The sequence below is a fragment of the Bicyclus anynana genome, chromosome 5 (assembly GCF_947172395.1).
Source record: "Bicyclus anynana chromosome 5, ilBicAnyn1.1, whole genome shotgun sequence".
Classification (NCBI taxonomy): domain Eukaryota; kingdom Metazoa; phylum Arthropoda; class Insecta; order Lepidoptera; family Nymphalidae; genus Bicyclus; species Bicyclus anynana.
In genome coordinates, this window is record NC_069087.1 from 4,868,393 (window position 1) to 4,891,461 (window position 23,069).

The 23,069-nt window shown below is 35.0% G+C and overlaps 1 protein-coding gene across 1 annotated transcript in view; it reads left to right on the plus strand.

Moving 5' to 3' along the window:
* Positions 1–23,069, plus strand: part of LOC112055333 (cerebellar degeneration-related protein 2) — a 121,530-nt gene that overhangs the window by 27,272 nt on the left and 71,189 nt on the right. The window lies entirely within an intron of this gene.

A 23,069-nucleotide genomic window follows, 5' to 3' on the forward strand; every position in this document is an offset into this window, starting at 1 on the left:
TTAATTTTTTTTTTAATGATTTTGGGTGTTTGGTTTGACATCTTTTCATGTATGATATTAAAATACCAAGTATAAGTACACCAGTATGTACGTAGTCGATACTTCTCATAATAATTGTTCCAATGGAATTTCAATACCGTTTCAAAACAAATCGGTTTTTCTTTTCCAGTAATTATTTTTTCACCGGCCAGTTTTGTATTGAATAGACTTCAATAGCTGCTTATCGTCAACCATGCTGCTTCATATGTATTCACATTTGATTTTTTCCGCTTTTAACTGGATATATAAAAGTTGATTATTAAAAGTAATTGCAATGGCAAAAAATACATCGATTAAATTAAGTAAGTAACAATGCTCCTAATCCATAAAATTGTGGTGAAATTGAATTAGTTGTGGGACATTAAAGGCTGCTGACTCCTTCACGGGAAAATATTTGGTTTTATTTATGTTATTTGGTTGTTATTAATTTATTACGAGGCATTAAGACGCAGTAGTAGTTCTTCACAAGTACCGTTACGATGTATTTCTTGTTAAAACCAATTATCCATCTGTAAATGTTATTGTATTGTTCTCATATAAAACTGCTGGTCTAACTAAAATCTTTCATACCTTGAAGATAACGTAATCCGTGATCAAGTGTTACTAATCACCTGATAGTATCTAATCATTATCTTTGATCTATAAAGGGTTTCGACGAATATATATAATCATATCCGAATCCATTCCATGCGCGATTCTAAAGGTACTAATATTAGAAAGAGGTAAAGTTTGTGAGGTTGTAGGGAGTAATTTCTAGATCTGCGGAACCGATTTAGAAAATTCTGTTACCTACAGAAAGTCACGTTATTTGTGAGTTTTATGCGTATAGGCTATGTTATTACGTTCCCGTATTCGCATGGAAATGGGAACTTTACATGCATATCTATATTTTTAGTTATCTGGATTGTGCTAACAATATATATCAACCATCTTGCAACCGCGGGTCCATTACCAAGACCAGTGCAGAAGTTGACGTATGGACAGCTATGCGGATCCAACTTTGAAAACTATGCGACGAGAATCCTTTTCTGGCAGGCGCAGCAAAGGAAACCATCACTTTACGTGTTACACCAGGGAAAATGCAGAAGGATTTGTCAAATATACGCGCCAGTTTGTGCCAGTAATGGAATAACGTATCACAATGAATGCCAGTTGGAATATGCCAGGAAAAAAGATAAAAACCTCCAAGTGCAATTTAAGGGAATTTGTGCTCCAAAAAAAGTGTTATCAAAACCCAAGCCTAATAATTTCGAAAAGCTTTTCCAATATGATTATTATTTTATTGATACTATTACAGAACACAGTTATGGTAGAAATTGTGTAATACATTGCTAAGTGTGACGATCGAACTTTGACTATTCCCGAAACCGCTGACTTATGAGTCTGAAGCTTTATGTTATTAAGTAGCAATGTCATATTACATCTCTATTAGTTCATAATTCCAGTGGCTAGCCTGTGAAATATTGCGATTTTTTAATATTTTTATCTGGAAACTTCGTGAAAATTCTCAGCCTGGTTTTGGGAAATTTTCATAACTTTCATGAGCTGGGCTGAGCCATGCTTAATTTTCAACTATCATTGTTACGGTTGACGTTAAAAACCCGAGAGACTCGACACCTTTTATCTACCTAAGGTTAACGTACATTCAGCAGCCCATTATAAATAAGAAGTGTTCTCTACCTATGTGTATAGTGTATAGGTGAATATATACTCAGAGGCACAATTATCCACCCAATTTAATATACTCGCGTCATATTAAAGAGAGCGGATACTTATGCCTCTGAGTAAAAGTAGACATCAGTTCTTATCTATATATCAGCATCGTAAGTATCGGACGCATCGCATTAAACGGATTTTTAACCAACGACCATGGTATTGGCCATGTGGACCAAATATGTAGGAGATAAAGGTTGTTAGATAGACAACTACATTCACAACAAATGAACTTGCAGGAATTGATGGCAGAGTAAATGGTAGGCGTCCACATTTCCGCATCTAAAGTATCGGACGCATCGCATCAAACGAGTCGTAGTATTCTTTGTATAGAAAATGTGCGTCAATTGCGTCCACTGATCCGCATGGTACAGAGTACATGAATCTACCGTAAAATTAAAAATCCTAAGTTTAGGTCCTAATGCGGTGTTTTGTGTATATGTGGAGGGCTACCAGTACGAAGCTATTTTATTTAATACTTTTAATTTATCTGCCTTGTCGCATTATTCAAAATAATATTAACATGTTTAAATTTATTTAAGTAGTACTTCTGGGTATTTGTATATATTCCGGGTTTCTTTTAGACTTTAAATTTTCATTTAGCGGTCAGCAAGTTAAAAATTTTACAAACTACCGTAAACCGTAAATCTAAAATAAAATAACTAAAATCGTAAAAACTACCAGCTGTGTGCCGTCATCAACTAAGCGTCTTATCAAGGATTATAAAGTAAAGAAGATTAGGTTAAATTAAATGATAAAAATACATATTAATTTTATTTATAATTGATCTAACTCACGTATATTAACAACAGATTATTGAAGTCATATCATACGTTGGTGCTAAACAATCGAAAAAAATTGTCAAACTGAAACAGTCCCAACAAACGCTTGCGTTGTTTGTTCTTCGTTTGCTTTTCTGTTTTAATGTTATCATGTGAATTATTACTCTTTGAATTCTTATGTCCCATGAGTCGCATTAAACATGGCCCCTCATACAATATTTGTAAATCTCTGTCGACTACCTTAGCCATGTTAAATACACATATATTGTTGTAGGTATGTCCGTCTGTGCCGCAAACTGGGGTGTCCAATGGGCAAGGCCAAGTGCCATCATATATTTGAAGAGATGGTGTAAGAATGAGACTTACTGAAAAGGATTTATGTATATAGTTTTAGCAGACTCAAAAGTGATTACAAAAATAAGAACACTAATGTCGAACAAAGGTTACGATTAACAACATTTGTCAGGACAATTTAATAAACAAATGAAACTGTAACAAAAATAAGACCCTAGAATGGCAGAAAATGACCTGGAGTGAAGTCACGCACTTGTGAACGATGTGTGTAGGGTTAAAGGCGCCTTTGACAGATATCTAACACTCCCCTTTTCCACTAAAGTCACTTTCTCACCCGCCCATCGCAAGTAACCCATAAAGAATTACACAACAAGAGATGTGGACGGCTTGAACGCCACGAGCAGACTGAAGCCGTTCGTACCGCCAGTCGTTGTAACGCGGCGATAAAAATAGTTAATAGATATATATCAAAAAAAGTTTTAATTAGCAAATCAGAATTACGAAAATATGAACATAATTTTTAAACTTACTCAGAAATATGAGTAACATAGTATCCATAGAACAGTTTTAGTTAAAATAAACTGCTCAAATGTTTTGTAGTATCCTGAAATGTGTGAATATAATTTAATTATTTAGTCGGTACGTGAGTCTTGAGATCTGAGTTAGACTAACTAGAGAGGCGTCTATACCGTCTAGGTATTTTAGAATGCGTTGCTAATCTAGACAAATAGCTAACGTTTAAAATTTCAATTAAGTTTTCCTGTTAAAACTAATAGTTACCTACTTACTACAAGAGAGATGTTATGAACTCTAGAGAAACCAATCCCCAGTTTTTCTAAGTCGATGAAAATAAAGTTGGACATGCACAGATGTATTATGGTATAATTATTTTTATTAAGTATATCTACTAGCAAACGGTGCGCGGTTTCACCCGCATGGTTCCCATTCCTGTAGGAATACGGGGATAAAATATAGCCTATAGCACTCGGAGATAGTGTAGCTTCCCAACAGTGGAAGATTTTTTCCAAATCGGTTCTGTAGTTTCAGAGCCTATTCTGTGCAAACAAACAAACAATCAAATCTTTCCTCTTTATAATATTAGTAGGTATAGATATACTTATTACCAAAGTGCTATATAATTATAAAATCTCTACAATTTAGTAATACTCCACAATAACTCATTTGAGAATTAATATCCCTAATGCTGAACCTCAATTTAACAGGCATGACGATGATTTTGTTCTTGTAGTGGTTTAAGATAATAATGTCGTACAAGTACTGAGAAATTCTCACATTTTTTCAAATAATTAACTTCCCATAACACGATTGATGAATCGCGTGTAACCTTCATTAACCATAGCATATGGCAACATGTAATCAAGGTGAAGCCATACATACCTATTACAAAACATTAGCTATTAAATCATTAAGTAGGGTGCTGTTTTTATACCCGGAGAAGATCGGCTGTGTACTTGTAAAAACATACTTTTAATATATCTATCTCACTTCATTCCCGTACGATGGGCAGGGCAAGTGCAGAGCTCACACGTTCTTCCACATGTTGTGGTAAAAATTAAATCCATACTAATTAATTGACGGCCTCCGTGGCGCAGTGGTATGCGCGGTGAACTTACAAAACGGAGATCCTTTGTTCAAAAAATAGATTGTGAACGGAGTCGCGGGCGTCCGCTAGTATTTATATAGGTACAATGTTAAAATTACGACCTTGTATAAAATGGCTAACTTTATACAAGGTCGTCGAATAGGCATCTTCTAGGTAAGCGCGCTCCAACTTAGACTGCTTTCCATCAGGCATTTTCAAGCTTGAGTCTATGTTTCATAAAAAAATGTAAAACGTAAAAAGGTATCAAACAAACACGCATGGCACATTTATAATATTAAATACTAGCTGCCGCCGCGCGGTTTTACCCGCGTGGTTCCCGTCCCCGTAGGAATACGGGGATAATATATAGCCTATAGCCTTCCTCGATAAATGGGCTATCTAACACTGAGAGAATTTTTCAAATCGGACCAGTAGTTAATGAGATTATCGCGTTCAATCAAACAAACAAACAAACTCTTCAGCTTTATAATATTAGTATAGATGTAATAACTATTTTAAGTTATAACCTTTTAAAAAATACACAGTATGGTACCTACTTGTAATGGTCATTTGTACTAAATAATTAATTTTAATGTTTACTTTAGTTTTTTTGGCTAGTTAAATAAGTAATTATTTACAAGTATCTCTGAAATTGCATAGGATCTCCAAAAAAAATAACATGGGAGGTAATAAATACTTGAAATGAAATCCACAGTAAATATGTAATGAAATATATCAAACAATGCGTTCAGAAAATCATTCACTGTGACATTTTTTAGGAAACACGACACTTGTTTGCAGCCTGGTGTTAGATTCCTGAAATTTATAGTTAGAAAAAAAATTGTTTTTAATTCTAAAAACCTATATTATTTTGCATACTATATAAAAACTTAATGTTTGATTGTTTTTATATAGAAATTGATAGCAATATCTTCTTAGATTTCTTTAGTTATGTGTGAACTGTGAATTACTCATGATCATGATATTTTAGGTTTTTGGATCAATTCATCTCAAACCAGAAACCAGTTCTTGCGATTTTTCCTTTTATCGTCTCTTAATATTTATTCAAAATTTAACAAAATCGTTATTCACATTTAATATTTTGTACTTCTTTTCTTTCAAAATTCAAAATTAATTATCATATCGACGTCCACAGCTGGACATAGGCCTCTTGCATGGACTTCCAAACAAACACTTCGAATAGATTTGTAAAAATATAAAAGATGATTAAATTTGAATGCATTTATCTAAAATTTTTATAATTAATTCTTATGTAGGTGATAATAATTGAATATTATGTTTATTGTGTACAATGTACATATATTGGAAACTCGAGAAACTCAACATGTTATTTTTATTTTTATTTTATAGACTGATTTAATTTAAATTAAATTTACATGCCAGAGATTGCCGAATGTATTATATTCTATTATGATTTAATTCAGTAAATAAAGAATTTGAATTTGAAAGGTGAGAGGCACATTGTAGGACGTGTTTGTATATAAAGTGCATGACCATATAAAACGAAAAATAAAATTCACATGAAAAAAAAGAACGTGAAAGTATCTTCAGTTGTTAACAAAGATAAGCGATCATAAAAATTTCTTCAAAATACACTCGATGCGTAAAATTTGAGTATTCCGCAGATAAACGTTACATATAACAGTACGAATACCCTGATTGTATCTTTATTATACAAGCGCATGACCTTTAAAGGTTATGCCGATTGTTGGAATCTGTGGTATGGTGCAATGTCTAATTGTACCATTAGTTCCAACCGCGCTCTGCTTTTTTATTTCTTTTTAATTTTATGTAAAAGTATCGGCCATAAATTGGAATCGGTCACGTTGTTCCGTGATAGCCTCTCCTCCGATAGGATATGACCTCTGCCTCCGATTCCGAAGGGTGTAGGTTCGAATCCAATTCGGAGCATGTACTTCCAACATATCAGTTACTAGCAACGCCGCGCGGTTTCACCCGCGTGGTTCCCGTTCCCGTAGGAATATGGGGATGAAATATAGCCTATAGCCTTCCTCGATAAATGGGCTATCTAACACTGAAAGAATTTTTCAAATCGGACCAGTAGTTCCTGAGATTAGCGCGTTCAATCAATCAAACAAACAAACAAACTCTTCAGCTTTATAATATTAGTATAGATGTGCATTATAAGAAAGTATATATCACGTGTCTCAAACGGTGAAGGAAAAACGTCGTGAGGATCATGCATACCTGAAAATTTTCTCAGTTCTTTGGGTGTGTTAAGTCTGCCAATCCGCATTGCGCCAACATGGTGGACTATTGACCTAACCCCCTCATTCTCAGTCAGCAGTGAGCTAGGTATGGGTTGATAATGATGATGATCAGTCATAAAAACTAGTATAGTGAAGTTCCAAATTTATGGAGGACGGACAACAAAACTTAGCACTTAAGTGTATCTGTTTATTAATTAACTTTTTTAAATTTCTGTTTGTTAATATATTCGCGCTAATCACCACTAATTGGATTAACAGATTTCTAAGCTAGTTTTCAAATAGTTGAATATAACTTGAAGCTGAAGGTTAAATATTTCAATATGTCCTCGTATTTTTTTTTTGGATTTTATTGATTGAGAACACAGCTAGTAAATAAAACCACTTATTAAGGAAAGTCATGGGTCTGCTGGTATACCTAATTAATATAAACGAAAGCCTTCAAGGCTTACAATAAAATATCACTGACATAAATGCATCTAAATAATGAAAGGCTTATTCATATTGGACCAAATGGTTTTTGAAATTTTATTAATATAAGAAAGTATCGTATGATAGTCTCACATGACCCATAGAAATGTAGGTCGATAAATAAAATAACTTCATAAAGGTATTAATATAGGTAAAACTTGCTTTAGTGATTAATTGAATATTATGCAAGTACCTGGAAGTTGTGTATCTTTATATGCCTTTATTCACAGTTCATCGATGCAATTACAACGTTACCTTCCGAGGGACCATAAATTTATATTAACTCGCACATAAAACATGTCCAAAGTAAATCTTTAAGCTTCGTAAAACAAAGCTTACATAATGGATTTCAATTCAATCTTCTTTGCAATTCATGAGATCGGTAATGTTACTTTATAGTAGAGAAAACCAGGAGATCTGTTACGTCAGATGTTTATCAGCAAATATGATCATTGAAATATTCTTAAAGGAGTTTTATTGTGAGACAATGTCGAGAAAGTTGATGTGCTATCAAGATTCGTTCTGTCAATTTATTTGTTACACTTTTTACGAACTTAACAAACCATTTCTGGCTAAATCCGGTATAAAAAAATTTAAATTGCGAAAAGTAGAACTTGGTTTTTTAGCTTTACGTATCTCTGATGTTTACTCCGAATGCCATAAAAAGCATAAAAGCCTGACCTCCTGCATCAGGTTCCTTTTAAGTTTAAATAATAATTAAAAAAAATATTCTCCATTAAACATCAAGGTCTCTGTTACTTGGGATCATCTCTTTAATATATTTTTTGGTTTATTGACCAAAGAACATGGTATTTATCTAGGCTAGGCAATCAAAATAGCTGTACACCTATATAAATTAATTTCCAGTTCTGAAAAAAAAATTAGATAATAATATGAAAATTTAGTCTGTCTGTCTGAGACCATGTTCTGTAACTTGGATCCATCTATCAATCTAGCACCTAAGTAATCATCACTCGAAATGTCATTTCGATAAAACAACGAAGTTAACCTACCTGTACTTAATTTAATATGAAAAGATACACATAAAACTCCAAAATCAAAAAAAAAAATCAAAAATCATTTATTTCAAGTAGGCTCAGTTTACAAGCACTTTTGACACGTCAGTTGACTATTTGTAAAGATTCTACCACCGGTTCGGAAGGCAGGTTCTGCTGAGAAGATACCGGCAAGAAACTCAACAGTTGCTCTTTTGAAAAAGTCATACAGTATTATAATTTACAATTAATAACAATTACTGTTTACATTTTTTATAGTTTTACTTTCTGTGTGAAGGTGGAAGCTGATCCAACGACCTCCAAGCATCTTTATCATTAAGGAACTCATCAATGTTGTAGTACCCTCGACTAAGTAGATGTTTTTTAACACATTGCTTAAAGCTATGCATTGGCAGGTCCATCACAGTCTTGGGGATCTTATTATAGAAGATCCCCAAGACTGTGATGGAATGTGATGTGATGGAATGTGATGTGATCTCCTGTAATCTTTATAATTATAAATTATGTACATTGCACCGTGCATGTATATGTTTGCAAAATTTTCGTTCATTAAATAACATCAACGAAAGTAGAACAGAATGTATCACGACGAAAACATTTATTACTGTGAAATAAGTTCATTTGAAGATGCATGTCACTCGTGTCCCCTAACCTACTCGTAGCATGAAGATTACTTAACTATGAGTTAACAATTTACATAACCGTATCTGTATCGTATCTTAATTCACATTTCATGAACGCAATTACGTGCGTTCAGATGTTAAACGGCTGATCAACGTCTCTCGTGACGTTCGAGAGGGAACTCCGAGGAGCTGGGTCACGATTCCGCTCGATATTCGAAAATGTTAACAAGGCGGGCGCGAAAGTGAACAAATACTAAATACCATTGTTCAGGGAACAGGTGCCTGCGTAATCCGACACCCACACAGCCAATGGGGTTACGCAACCCTTTGAAGTTCTCTTTGTAGTTCGTACATCTGGCGTCCCGGTAAATTGTATACCTTTGCTACAGCCCTACTCGATGTATACTGTTTACCAACAAACAATTAGAAATGGAGGTAGAAAACGAACAAATTAATTATAATTATTATTAGGTGTGAAATGACTAGAGATTTATACCCTCATTATTAATTTGTTTGGTGGTAAACAGTTCCTTTCGAGTAGGACTAGAGGTAGGTTAAGAAACAAATAAAAATAAAAAGAAAATAAATTTATTCATATGTAAAAGTTACAGACAGTCAATAAATACCCTATCCTTATGACAGCATGTATGTCTGTAACGCTTAAAAAGAAAGGGTGTACAGCTCAGCATATGCACTACATACAAGCATAATACACAGCGCTGATTTTCAGCTGAATAATCATCATTATATATAATAGCCTATGGACGTCCACTGCTGGACATAGGCCTGTTGCATGGACTTCCAAACACCACGGTCTCGAGCTGCTATCATCCAGCGGCTCCCTGCAACCCGCTTGATGTATTTGTTCCACCTAGTGGGGGGTCGCCATTCCAGCATCTTATCACCCCAACGTCCATCGGCTCTTCGAACTATATGCCCTACCCATTGCCACTTCAGCTTCGCAACTCGCTGAGCTATGTCAGTGACTTTGGTTCTTCTGCGGATCGCCTCATTTATCCGGATATGTCAGTCAAAAAATTAATTAAAACGGTCTCTTTTTCAAAAATGCAAAGTTTATTCATATTCACTGACCATGTTCGTTCTCTGGGACACATCCTTAACTTTTCAGATTGAAGATTGGATATTTTGGCGGAAAACTGGCAGAATATTTTTATTTACCATTCTTTACTTCTTATTTTTTCTCTTTCATTAAATTTTTATTACTTATATTATTATTTCCAGTTACAATTAAGACCAACGCAATAATTAACAAAATAAGTTACTAGAATGATATATGAAGCAAATACTTGCTTTTATTTATAGATCACACGAGAAATACCGAAATACAACGGTAAAGCTTTGTTCTATTTTACAATAAGACTTGTTTTAACTCAATTACGTACAAGCTAAATGTTGGCTATTATATAAATCAATGTCCGCATAGAACGGTACCTAGAGTCAACACTGCTGCATTTCTGTACTTAATTAATACATAATTGTTATCAGTGACTCGATTATAAATTAATTAGACTTCGACTTTAAACAAAAGCAGCGTGGCTGGTAGGCTTCGGCCGTGGCTAGTTACCACCCTACTGGCAAAAATGTACCGCCAAGCCACTTAGCTTTCCGGTACGATTTCATGTACAAAAGGGGTGTAGATTTTCATCCTACTTAACAAGTTAGCCCGCTTCCATCTTAGATTGCATAATCACTTAATTACTTACCATTAGCTGAGATTGTAGTCAAGGGCTAACTTGTATAGAATAAAAAAGCATCACTTTATTGAAGTTCATTATGAATATGATATAATAGATGTATTTTTGATACTATCCGCGAAAAACCGACGAATCTAAGCGACAACATTATTAATATCCGACGATAAATCCCCTACTTACAGTCCGAGACTTTACTCAGTCCAATCCTAATCAAATGTATCCTTTAGGCTTTACTTATACCTACTTATCTTTATATAAAGAGGTATAATGTTTGTGACATTGAAGAGAGTAATCTCTGGATCTACTCAACTGATTTTGAAAGTTCTTTTACCAATAGAAAGCAACGTTATTTGTGAGTGTGATTGTTTATATTTTATCCCCGTATTCTAACAGGAGCGGAAACTACGCAGATGTAACCGCAGGGCGTCGACTAGTTAGCTATATGCATAATGTAACGAAATAATGAACAAATAATTTCAAGGAAGTTCTAGACACGTCTTCAGATTGAAAAGACTGACGCAATATACTGTCACGGAAATGCGAATTGATTATCAGATGCGGTTGACTTTAGGAAATTAATTTAGGAGAAAATGTGCCTTTACACAGTATCTAAAGAAGCGAATATTAAATTGAATAACGCATGCTATATATATACAGAAAATATGTATAAACGATATTTAAACTATAGTATATGACTTGGATTTTGTTTCATTTATGTGTAGGTACGTAATGGTGATAACAAAAAGAATAATATTAGAGTATGGGTTGATAATGATGGTATATTCAACCTAAAATCAAGCTCTCAAAGTAATTAATTTTAGGTTTAGTATACGTCATCATTAACAACCCATATTCGGCTCAATCCTGAGCTCGAGTCTCTTATAATGTGAGGGGTGAGGCCAATAGTCCACCACGCTGCCCCAATGCGGATTAGCAGATTTCAAATACGCAGAGAATTAAGAGAATTATCTGGAATGCAGGTTTCCTCACCATGTTTTCCTTCTCCGATTGAGACACGTGACATTTAATTTCTTAGAGTGCACATAACTGAAAAGTTGGAGGTGTATACCCCAAACTAGATTCGAACGTATACCCTCGGAATCGGAGGCAGAGAGCATATCCACTGGGCTATCACGGCTCACAATATATGTGAATACACGTGAATAAATGAAGTAATGTAATAAATTCACGACGACGGAACGAGACCTATCCTCAACCCATCGTTATAGATAAAGATATCGATAAATCTCGGCTAGCTGTGACAGACTGGTCCTTTTTTCTATTCATAATTCAATCTATGGTCTTAATGTATATGACCCTAATACGAGTATATTAGTAATGACTAGTTCATGGTAATCACACTTCAAACTTCTAATAGAATTTAATATGACTTTTTTTTATTTGTATTTTGAATTTGGAAAGATATTACCATATTCATGAATATAAATATAAATATTCCTGACAGCTTACCTAATTAATACATAGACGAAACTAAAAATGTTGCAAGACTTAAAATTCACTCAGTTAATACATCGCACTGTCCAACATTATGCAAAAGCAACATTTCATTTATATGTCTTATTGCCTGCAAAATGTAGTAATATGCTAACACTTTTTAAAAGACATAACAAGAAATGAATTACTAAATACATATTCAATTACTTAACGCTATAAAACCAGTAAATAGTAGCATGCAAACTCCTGGTCCCTCAGCGGGCGATGGAGCGAGCTATGCTTGGGATTTCTCTGCGTGATCGAATCAGAAATGAGGAGATCCGCAGATGAACTAAAGTCACTGATATAGATCAGCGAGTCGCGAAGCTGAAGTGGCAATGTGCAGGCCATATAGTTCGATGGACGTTGGGGTCCCAAGGTGCTGGAATGGCGACCCCGCACCGGAGAGCGCAGTTTTTTTTTTATTCTTTACAAGTTAGCCCTTGACTACAATCTCACCTGATGGTAAGTGATAATGTAATCTAAGATGGAAGCGGACTAACTTGTTAGGAGGAGGATGAAAATCCACACCCCTTTCGGTTTCTACACGGCATCGTACCGGAACGCTAAATCGCTTGGCGGTACGTCTTTGCCGGTAGGATGGTAACTAGCCACGGGCGAAGCCTCCCACCAGCCAGACCTGGAAAATTAAGAAAATCTCAATCTGCCCAGCCGGGGATCGAACCCAGGACCTCCGTTTTGTAAATCCACCGCGCACACCACTGCGCCACGGAGGCCGGCAGTGTTGGTCGACCTCCCACCAGGTGGACCGAAGACATCAAGCGGGTTGCAGGGAGCCGCTGGATGCTGGCCGTGTCCATGCAAGAGGCCTATGTCCAGCAGTGGACGTCCATCGGCTGATAATGATGATGAATGATGAAACTCCTGGTTGTAAATGAACAATACGTTAATCATAAGGGTAAATTAATAAAAAATATTATAGGAAAACAGCACATAAGGGCCTCAGTATGTATTCAAATTGTACTTATGGAAGTTTTTTGTATAAATATTTTCAAGGAAAAACCGATAACGTATTATTTGATGATTATCCCGTATTTTCAGTTAAAACAAAAATTACTAAATAGGTTAATAATTGCTTAATAAGAGAAGAAGCAATTATTAATAGGTTAATAATTGCTTCTTCTCTCATGTATAATTATGCTGCTTAAGTTCACATATTGAGTAACAGAAAAACCAGAAATGCAAGAAATCTTATGAAGGCATTTATGAAAACTCGATTTCGCTTCGTGAATTTTCTACCACTTATAATCGTCTGTCCATCAATCCATTAAAGTACATCTTAACGTTTTTAATAATCATTATCTTAATACTTATTATTTTAAATCCAATAACTCAATTAAAGTAAACGCCAGTGACTCCGTTCGCGTGAAAATCTGTATTTTACAAATCCTGTGGAAAGCATAAACTTGCCCGGGATAATAGTCTTTGTAATAGGGTATAATCTATCTTCATCCTAAATGTCAGCTGAATTGGTTCAGCAGTTGCGGCGTCAGGGAGGTGCAAAGATACATACACATTTGTGTATATAATATTTTAAACATTAATAGCACGTGCATATACAATGGCAAATTTAGTTTGCCTTCCATTAGAAAAACGATAAAATTCTGATAGGTTACAAGTTTAACAGACTGCAAATAGGACATCAGTCCTCTCGAGGTATGATATTTAATTTGAAGTGTGCTAGACACAAATGATATAAAAGATAACTGAATTTGCCTTAACAAGTTCGCTGCAGTACGAGGTCAATTCCCCTCGTACGTCTAGCGTCTTCAAGAGTTACGAGGTCGATTTACCTCGTACCGCAACACATACAGTTTTAATATGAGTTTAAAAAACCTTGTAACGTGTTAATAATAATGTGAAACTTATCGTATAAACCTTCCTCTTGAATCACTATCTAATGATGAAAACTGCATTAAAATCGGTCGAGTAGTTCTAAACATGCAGACGGCCTGAGGAGACTTTTATACATAGTATCATAACAAGTATGGATATTGTAATAACACGTCAAAGTTTTGCAAATAGGTGTGAGGTTTTACTGATGTCATAATCACCGATGTTTGGTGTTTGCCCATTGAATCGTTTTTAGTGATCTGCCGGCCTATTTTGGCCTTTATTGGCAACCTATTAAAATAAACATCAAATCAATAGACAAAATGTCGTTTACTTACTGTATGATAACCACCAAGTAGGCTGCGAATGATATTTGTTACATAGAATCTTAATTCCGTATATGTCAACTATCCTGCTGACCTTACATTTTGTTTGCACAACATTTATCTTTCTAAATGATATCTTATAACCACCACTTTCCTGCAGTAAAAGCGACAGTCAATCAAATACTACAAAAAAAAGTAAACAAATGGTAACAAGTACCTATATCCGTGATCGTTATTTCTTGTTTATAATGATTGATGTGTTTTCACGATATATCTAACATACTGGGGGCGTTTAATATGTGGGAGTAGCCAGTAGGTATGCTCTATAGATTGTCAATCAATCAAACTTTATGTATTTATTTATTCAAAGCTGTTATCTATACTAATATATAACAGCTGAACAGTTTTTTGTTTGTTGGATTGAACGCGCTAATCTCAGGAACTGGCCCGATTTGAAAAATTCTTTCAGTGTTAGATAGCCTATTTATCGAGGAATGCTATAGGCTATATATTATCCCCGTATTCTTACGGGAACGAGAACCACGCGGGTGAAACCGCGCGGCGTCAGCTAGTTACAGATAATATTATCATGACAATAAGGAAAGTACAATAAATACACTTTGGTAATTAAAAAAACAAATCGTTTGAGTTACTTTTATGTAGTAGAAACCCGACGCGAAATATATATATTTAATAAAACTATAAATAAATTAAAATGGGATTTTATGTTGACTCAAGCCTAATTTCTCCACGAATTAGAAAAAAATAGAAATAATTCATCATTCATCTTTACACAACATATAACCACAGATTACAGATTGATTTCAAATTAATACATTTATTTCTTTAAATTAAATTAAATTACAAGGAAAAATTAATTAAAATAATAGTCAAAGTCAAAGTTCATTTATTTCAATTAGGTGATAATAATTAGTGTAAAACTTAAAATTAAAGTTACAAAATTTATAGACCTATAGATGATAATACAAGCTGATGTTTTAAATGAAAACTGAAGGGTAGAAAATCGTAATATGTAGAATATATTTAAGAAAATTTATATAATCATGAAAACCTCTCTAGATTTAGACATCTACAGCCCTTTAGGGTATAATTTATTCAGAATAATCAAGTATGTTACACGGAAGCCTCAGGCGAAATCTGTACGCAGTCCCTTTGAAAGTAAACTCAATTTCAACTATGTAATGAAATCAAATAATCTCGAGATAGATTCAAAACGAATGAGAGACAGGCCTGCTGTCAGAGTTTAATTATTAATACATCTTAAAGCCACAGCGAGCAAAATAATAGCATTTAATTAATGCGCCACAAGCAATAGATTTCTTAATATAAACTGGGTGTTTATTATCCGAGCTTTGAATTAAGATATCCAAATAAGGAATGTATTATGTGTTCAAAGTAATCGAATGCAATTTCAATGGTAATAAAGCTTAAGTAATCTGATTTGTGACCATGATTTTAATTTCAAAGGTCATCGACTGAATCCTGCTCTACTAGTGCACGATATAAAAGACTTTCTTAAATGTTGTATTGGGTATTTATTTGGTACAGAATTACATAATTGGTTGACAGGTTACTGATTGACCTCACTTGATCACGAAATCTATAAAGGTGTTTGTGCTTTAGCTAAATCATTAGGTTATAGACGGAGAACCAGCGACAGACAACTTATGCTGCTACTATAGATAAGTACCAACTATGGAGTTTGGACCGTGGTGGTTTTGGCAGATAGCAGGTTTCAAGAATCCAGACCCTCGACCACCTAAGTACAAAGTATTATTTTTTTTCATCCTTATCATCATGATATGAGAAATGATGTCCCCATCCACCAGACACTTGGCTTCATAGTAACCCTTCGCTAAAGAACCTTGAAGTTTCAAATTAAAGTGTTTTTCGAAGAGTTGCCGTAAAACTAAGTAACTAGCTACTGGGAATAACATTTCTAGTATTATACCGAGGAAAACATAAAAAAATACACTTTATACTTAGACGGTTGAGGGTCTGGATCCTTAAAACCTGCTACCTCCCAAAGTCACCACAAGAAATTACTTTGTTTATGTTTATTTTCCATGCTTAAATCTATATAACAACAATACCTTCATCTACCGAGAATTGAATCTAGGAAATCTCGTATATCATTTGAACAATCAGGTCTTAATTATGTTCACTCAACATCAACATAGTAACGTCCATTATAATTAATTTACATTGCATTATCTGAAGCTTACGGAAAATTACTTAGAAAAACATTACATAATAAGTAAACATTACACGTTCAAGTCTTGCATTCTTATCAATGCGCCAACTTCAGCCGGCTTCGCCTTTTGAGACGTTTTTAATTGGAGTACCCTAACACTTGACTGCACGATGTATAATGAGCATAATGTTATGCCAACATAGCGATAATTATAATGATAATTTAAGTAATACACTCTTATTTCATAGCGGTCTATGAATTATGTAAGTTAAGCTAATACTAATAACTTATTTATTACTTGACCTGGAATTAGAACCTTCAGGTATTTGTTTTCAACCTATTAAAATAAACATTAAATCGATTGAGGAATGTCATCTACCCAGTGTTTTTTTTTATTGCTTATAAGTTAGTCCTTGACTACAATATCACTTGATGGTAAGTGATGATGTAGTCTTAGATGGAAGCGGGCTAACTTGTAAGGAGGAGGATGAAAATCCACACCCCTTTCGGTTTTTACACGGTATCGTACCGGAACGCTAAATCGCTTGGCGGTACGTCTTTGCCGGTAGGGTGGTAACTAGCCACGGCCGAAGCCTCCCACCATCCAAACCTGGACCAATTAAGAAAATCTCAATCTGCCCAGCCGGGGATCGAACCCAGGTCCTCTGTTTTGTAAATCCACCGCGCATACCACTGCGCCACGGAGGCCGTCAGAAGAAGAAGAAGTGTATAATATCCACCAGTAGACACCGGAAGACGTTTGCTATAGAGCAAGCTAGCGTACGTCAAAGTGTATTCATAGTGAATTACCTGCTGGATCTTACTATCAGTATGGGAAAGAACAGTTCAAAACTAAATTTTAACTTACATCTAAATCATAAAGAATTTTCAAATTAAAGATTAACAGAGATTAATACTTATTTTAAACGTGAAACGTGAAAAGAGGTCCAACCAGCATGTTGTCGTATTTATGAGTTTATCACTTTACGGTCATGTTATCTGATAAAAGTGTGTAATGGCAATAAATAAGCTCAACATTGCGACTATATTATGAGCTTCAAATTACCAACAATACAACTTTAACTTTAAGGAAACGCTGCCGAATAATAATTTATTGTTTTTAAATCTTGCTATTCCCACAATCAAAAAAATAACTGCGTTATTTATAGAATCGTTAGTGTATTTGAAATATAATGAATTAATATTTGTGAGCCGTGGCAGCGCAGTGGATATGACCTCTGCCTCCGATTCCGGAGGATGTGTGTTCTAATCCGGTCCGGGGCATGCACTCCAACTTTTCAGTTGAGTGCATTATAAGAAATTAAATATCACGTGTCTCAAATGGTGAAGGAAAAACATCGTGAGGAAACCTCCACCCCATAGAATTCTCTTAATTCTCTGCGTGTGTAAAGTCTGCTAATCCGCATTGGGTCAGCGTGGTGGACTATTGGCCTAACCCTTCTCATTCTGAGAGGAGACTCGAGCTCAGCAGTGAGCCAAATATGGGTTGATAATGATGATGATGATGAATTAATATTTTATTAAATACTATGATGTGTACTGTTCTGCCGCCAAAACTGTTCATGTTTTGGCTTGTGGGAGGCTACGACCGTGGCTAGTTATCACCCTACCGGCAAAGACGTACCGCCAAGCAATTTAGCGTTCCGGTACGATGTCGTGTAGAAACCAATAGGGGTGTGGATGTTCATCTTCCTCCTATAAAGTTCGCCCGCTTCCTCTTAGATCGCGTTTTTCACTAATTTATATGAAACCGTTTACTGTTTACTGTTTTATTATTTCGGCTGGTGGGAGGCTACGACCGTGGCTAATTATCACCCTACCGGCAAAGACGTACCGCCAAGCAATTTAGTGTTCCGGTACGATGTCGTGTAGAAACCAATAGGGGTGTGGATGTTCATCTTCCTCCTATAAAGTTCGCCCGCTTCCATCTTAGATCGCGTCTTTTACTAATTTATATGAAATCGTTTACTGTTTTGTTATTGAGATTGAGCTACAATCATATTTATTGAAACCAAATATTGAATAATAATAATAAACCTTGCGTTGCAACACAACAAAAAAGACGGTTGTAATCGGAGGCGAATGTCTTACGCGGTTACCGAAAATACCATATTATGTTTCCTAAACATATCCAGTTATAAATTTGATTTGTGCAATAGTTGTTAAGAAAGGTTACCCGAAATGGTTTTAAAATGTACTACACTCGCAATGTATTTAGTGTAATTACAATCGTATGCTCTAGTTATCATCTTTTTTTTTATTGAAACCTCAACTACCGCGGTCGTTTAATGTACTAGGCCTACAAATCAATGGTAATTTCATAACAATAATCAGTTTTAGCTGTAAATTAATATAAATTTTGTCTATATAAATGTAAATATAGATTTTTTGGCAACCTATGCGCAATACGTATTTTTAATGTACAAAAATTTATATAATTAAAACACTTTTCAATCATTATTATTCAGATACTTATTTACACATCACTACTTAGCGCCAATGCAGGGGCAGGGCAAAGTAAACGTATATATGGCTTGTGTTATGGGTACTAAGATAGCGGATTTTATCAGCAAGCAAAGCGGATTTTATCGGAAAGCAGGGTCAGGGTCAGGGTGAAGATGGGTGAAGATCGTTTCTAATTCGTATACACAGAATAATAGAACCGAACCTGGGCCCTTAGTCATGTGGAACGTCGATTCTCTTTCTACAAACGCTAACGCTTGAAACACTAACTAAATGTATGGGAATGACAGATTCGATCGACAACTTGATCACGTGAAGTGTCGATAGTTAATGTCGTTCCCACACATATTTTTTTATTTTCGAAACGTTAGCGTTTGTAGAAAGATAATCGAAGTGCCACATGGCTACAGACAACGTTCCCGTCAATAGCATACACAAATATCCCATAGAAGTAGTTAAACGGCGGTCTTATTATATTTGTTAATAAGTAGCTATTACTACTACTAACTATTTACTACTACTAATTTATAGCATTTATATTCTAGACGAGAAGATTGAGAGTCTTCTATTTTCCTTTCTCTTTTATTAGCACCGCTTTGTTGTATTAACGAACATCTGAAGGGCGAAAGGGCTATACTGCTGCGTACTCGGAAATTAACACCTATTTGCGAAATAGTACTCGGGAGCGAGTATACTTTCGTTTTCTTTGATAAGTTCAAGTGCTGACGTTTAGTGTCGAATCCCTTTCGCCTGTACCTATTCAACTTTACCTATCTATAAGTTAACACATATTTTAAGTATTTACTATTATGATGATCTGTATGTCTCAATTTTTTTATTTAGAAAACTCCCTATTTTCCCTATAGACACAAAATTTCAACATGAACTTAGTATGAAACAACACAAAATTTCATGGACATTTACGATTTGTGAATCCCAATTTTATGTCCATGCCAACGAAGAACCCTGTATCCTATCGAGTGTCCCGTGAACCCTTGGGGGTCAGGATCACTTTGGGAATCAATGGTCTAGACCTCAAGAGTGTTTGATTCGTAGACAGAGAACAACGTCCTCAGATTTATTACTGAGAATGCTGTTAGTGAAGTTTGTTTAACTTTCATGATAAATATTACCACAATAGCTCCACGGTAAAAGGACTGGATTCACACCAGACGTAATGGGTTCGATCCCCGTCCACTGGACTATTACTTAGTCTTACTCACTCCTAACAAAGTGTTAGCACAGGTGTTAGCGACTATTATTTTAAGAATGTTTGCCATATCTTTTAATTATTTGAAAAAAAAATGGAGGGGAACAGATTATTGTCATGGGGATAGATAGGATTAATTGCGATTATATTGGGATAGGTTTGTTATTTAAAATCCAGGCCATATTAAAATTTGTTTTAATTTCAATGCAGGTCTACGACCCAAGCTTACTAAATCTATATTGAAATTATAAAGAGGTAAAGTTTATGGAATTGTTGAGGGCAATCTCTGGATCAACTGAACCGGTTTTGAAAAAAATCTTTTACCACTAGAAAGTCACGTTATTTGTGAATGTCATATTTTATCTCCGTATTCTCACGGAAACGGAAACTACGCGGGTTAAACCGCGGGGCGACGGCTAATAGCTATATAATGTAGTTAAGTAATATTATTGCGATTGGGATAGTTCTCTGACCAAACCCTAAAATGGTAATGAAAGTTGAGCAAAAACATGCCGTCGACTACGCCCTTTTCAGGGTTGTCATTATAATGATCTTGTTTCTTAAGTGCAGCGAGTGCATTATTAATATTTTTTTTATAATAAAATTAAGAAATTTATAGCAACAGAGTGAAAGAGAAACTCACATGCAAAAATTTAATTTGACGTCTACCGTATTTACCTGGTTTTAATAATGTATTCGTATAGAACCTGAATTCTTGAAGTCTATCATCAGATCTGACTGAACGCATTTGACATTTATTAACTCAATTGATACAAGCTGGGTATCCAACCCAGGGGCTACGAGCGACAAAGCGTCAATTATTTTTATACTTACATCAAAATTTTATTCGCGACATAATTTATTTATGTTCAACTTTTGCCAAAATTGTACCTTGGTCCGGGGCATGCACCTCCTACTTTTCAGCTATGTGGATTTTAAGAAATTAAATATCACGTGTCTCAAACGGTGAAGGAAAAACATCGTGAGCATATCTGCATACCTGAGAATTTTCTTAATGCTCTACACGTATGAAGTCTGATAATCCGCATTGGGCTCAGCGTAGTCAAATTTTAACCTAAACTCTCTCATACTGAGAAGAGACTCGTGCTTAACAGTGAGCCGAATATGGGTTGTTGATTTATTACTTACCTACTTTATCACTTGTAAATTACCTACTTGTTTTGTTAAATTTAATATATTAATTTTTATTACTATTATAGTCAACCCTACGAAAGAAGGAATCGTAACTCAAATAGATCTTGAATCGACACGTTGCGTCTCGCAAAGTTATTGGGAAAAGTTATTTTATAATCCTGTTACAGTTAACGAACGAGCAAACCTACACTTTCCTTAAACAAGTATAACGCATTACTTATGAGCTTTCTTTGTTTGTTTCAGGTACATTGAACTGCCGCTTCGTGATTTCTTTATCTTTGTTTACAATCTTTGTATCTACGTGTGAGTGTTTTAAGTCGTACGTACGTATAATAGATCGGAAAATCTTTTTTTACGCTCGGAAAAACGTTTAAGCATTTCTCCACAAACAAATCGACCTAAGCTTAATAAGGTCGATCAAAGACAGAAACACAAGAAAGACCCACTAAACACCAAATATTTTCCTACGCGAATCAAAGCAAAGGGCTTCTCTACTTACGTTTCTAAAAATGTTTTCCCATGTTATGTAATATATGACATACCTACTATTTTATGATCCTTTGATTACTAGAAATAATTCAATTTTATTTATAACTCATCATTTTTATTCTCAGACCAATTAAGTACCTTCTGCCTCGCTACAGATTACCCCTCTGTGAAAACTATTTGATCATTATCAAACGTTTGTACAGACTTCGTCTATAGAATCGATGTTTCATTGTGTTAATATTACAACGACTTAAAATTTATAGTTCTGTGTAGTGTAAAGACACAGGATATACGAGTATTTATGGTTAAATGTTTTCGATGTGTGAGTTTACCTCGTCCCCCTCAAAAAACGACAGACAATTTTGTTGGTAATTTTAAATTTGAGTGCAATGCTAATAGAAGAAAAGTTAATATAATCCAATAGAAGGTAATTGATCTGAGTTTATATTCAAACTTTTTAATGTTTCTATAAAAAGCCCCTGTAGCCAATTGGCACGTCGATTCTCTTTCTACGATCTCAAACGCTTTGACAACTAGAAAAATGTATGGGAATGACATTTGCTATCGACAGCAGGTCACTTGATCAAGATCTGTCATTCCTTCTGGCTGGTTTCTCAAATCACAAGTTAATTTAACCATAAAGAATGTGATAATTATTGAAATCGTTCAGGTTTCAAAATCATCAACATGCAATCTTTTAATCAAAATAAATGAAGTAATTTAATGTCAATGATTTTATTGGTGTCAACACATGTCTATCAATGTCCCAACATGAGACGGTGTCCAATCACATTAAAGATTTCCGTTGACGTTTAAAGATTCGTACTTTTAACTTTTACTCGGTAGGTCACTTGCTTGACATCATTATGAGACGGGAGCTGTTACAAACTCTACTACTTGTGAGTAATATATGATGCATGTTACCTAACATTGCACATAAAGTGCATACCTATTTTTATTAGTGAAACAATTGGTTTTTTTTTAATTTATGTTAAGTACAAGTACCTACCTATACTAAAGCCATACTCCACGTGTCCTGTTTACCAACAAACAAATTAGAAATAGAGGTGGAAAGCGCATGTCATTTCATAGTCTCTATCATCATTATCAATCCATATTCGGCTCACTGCTGAGCTCGACTCTCCTCTCAAAATGAGAGTAGGGTTAGGCCAATAGTCCACCACGCTGGCCCAATGCGGATTGGCAGACTTTACACACGTAGAGAATTGAGAAAATTCTCTGGTATGCCTCACGATCTTTTTCCTTCACCGTTTGAGACACGTGATATTTAATTTCTTAAAATGCACACCACGTTGGAGGTGCATGCCCCGGACCGG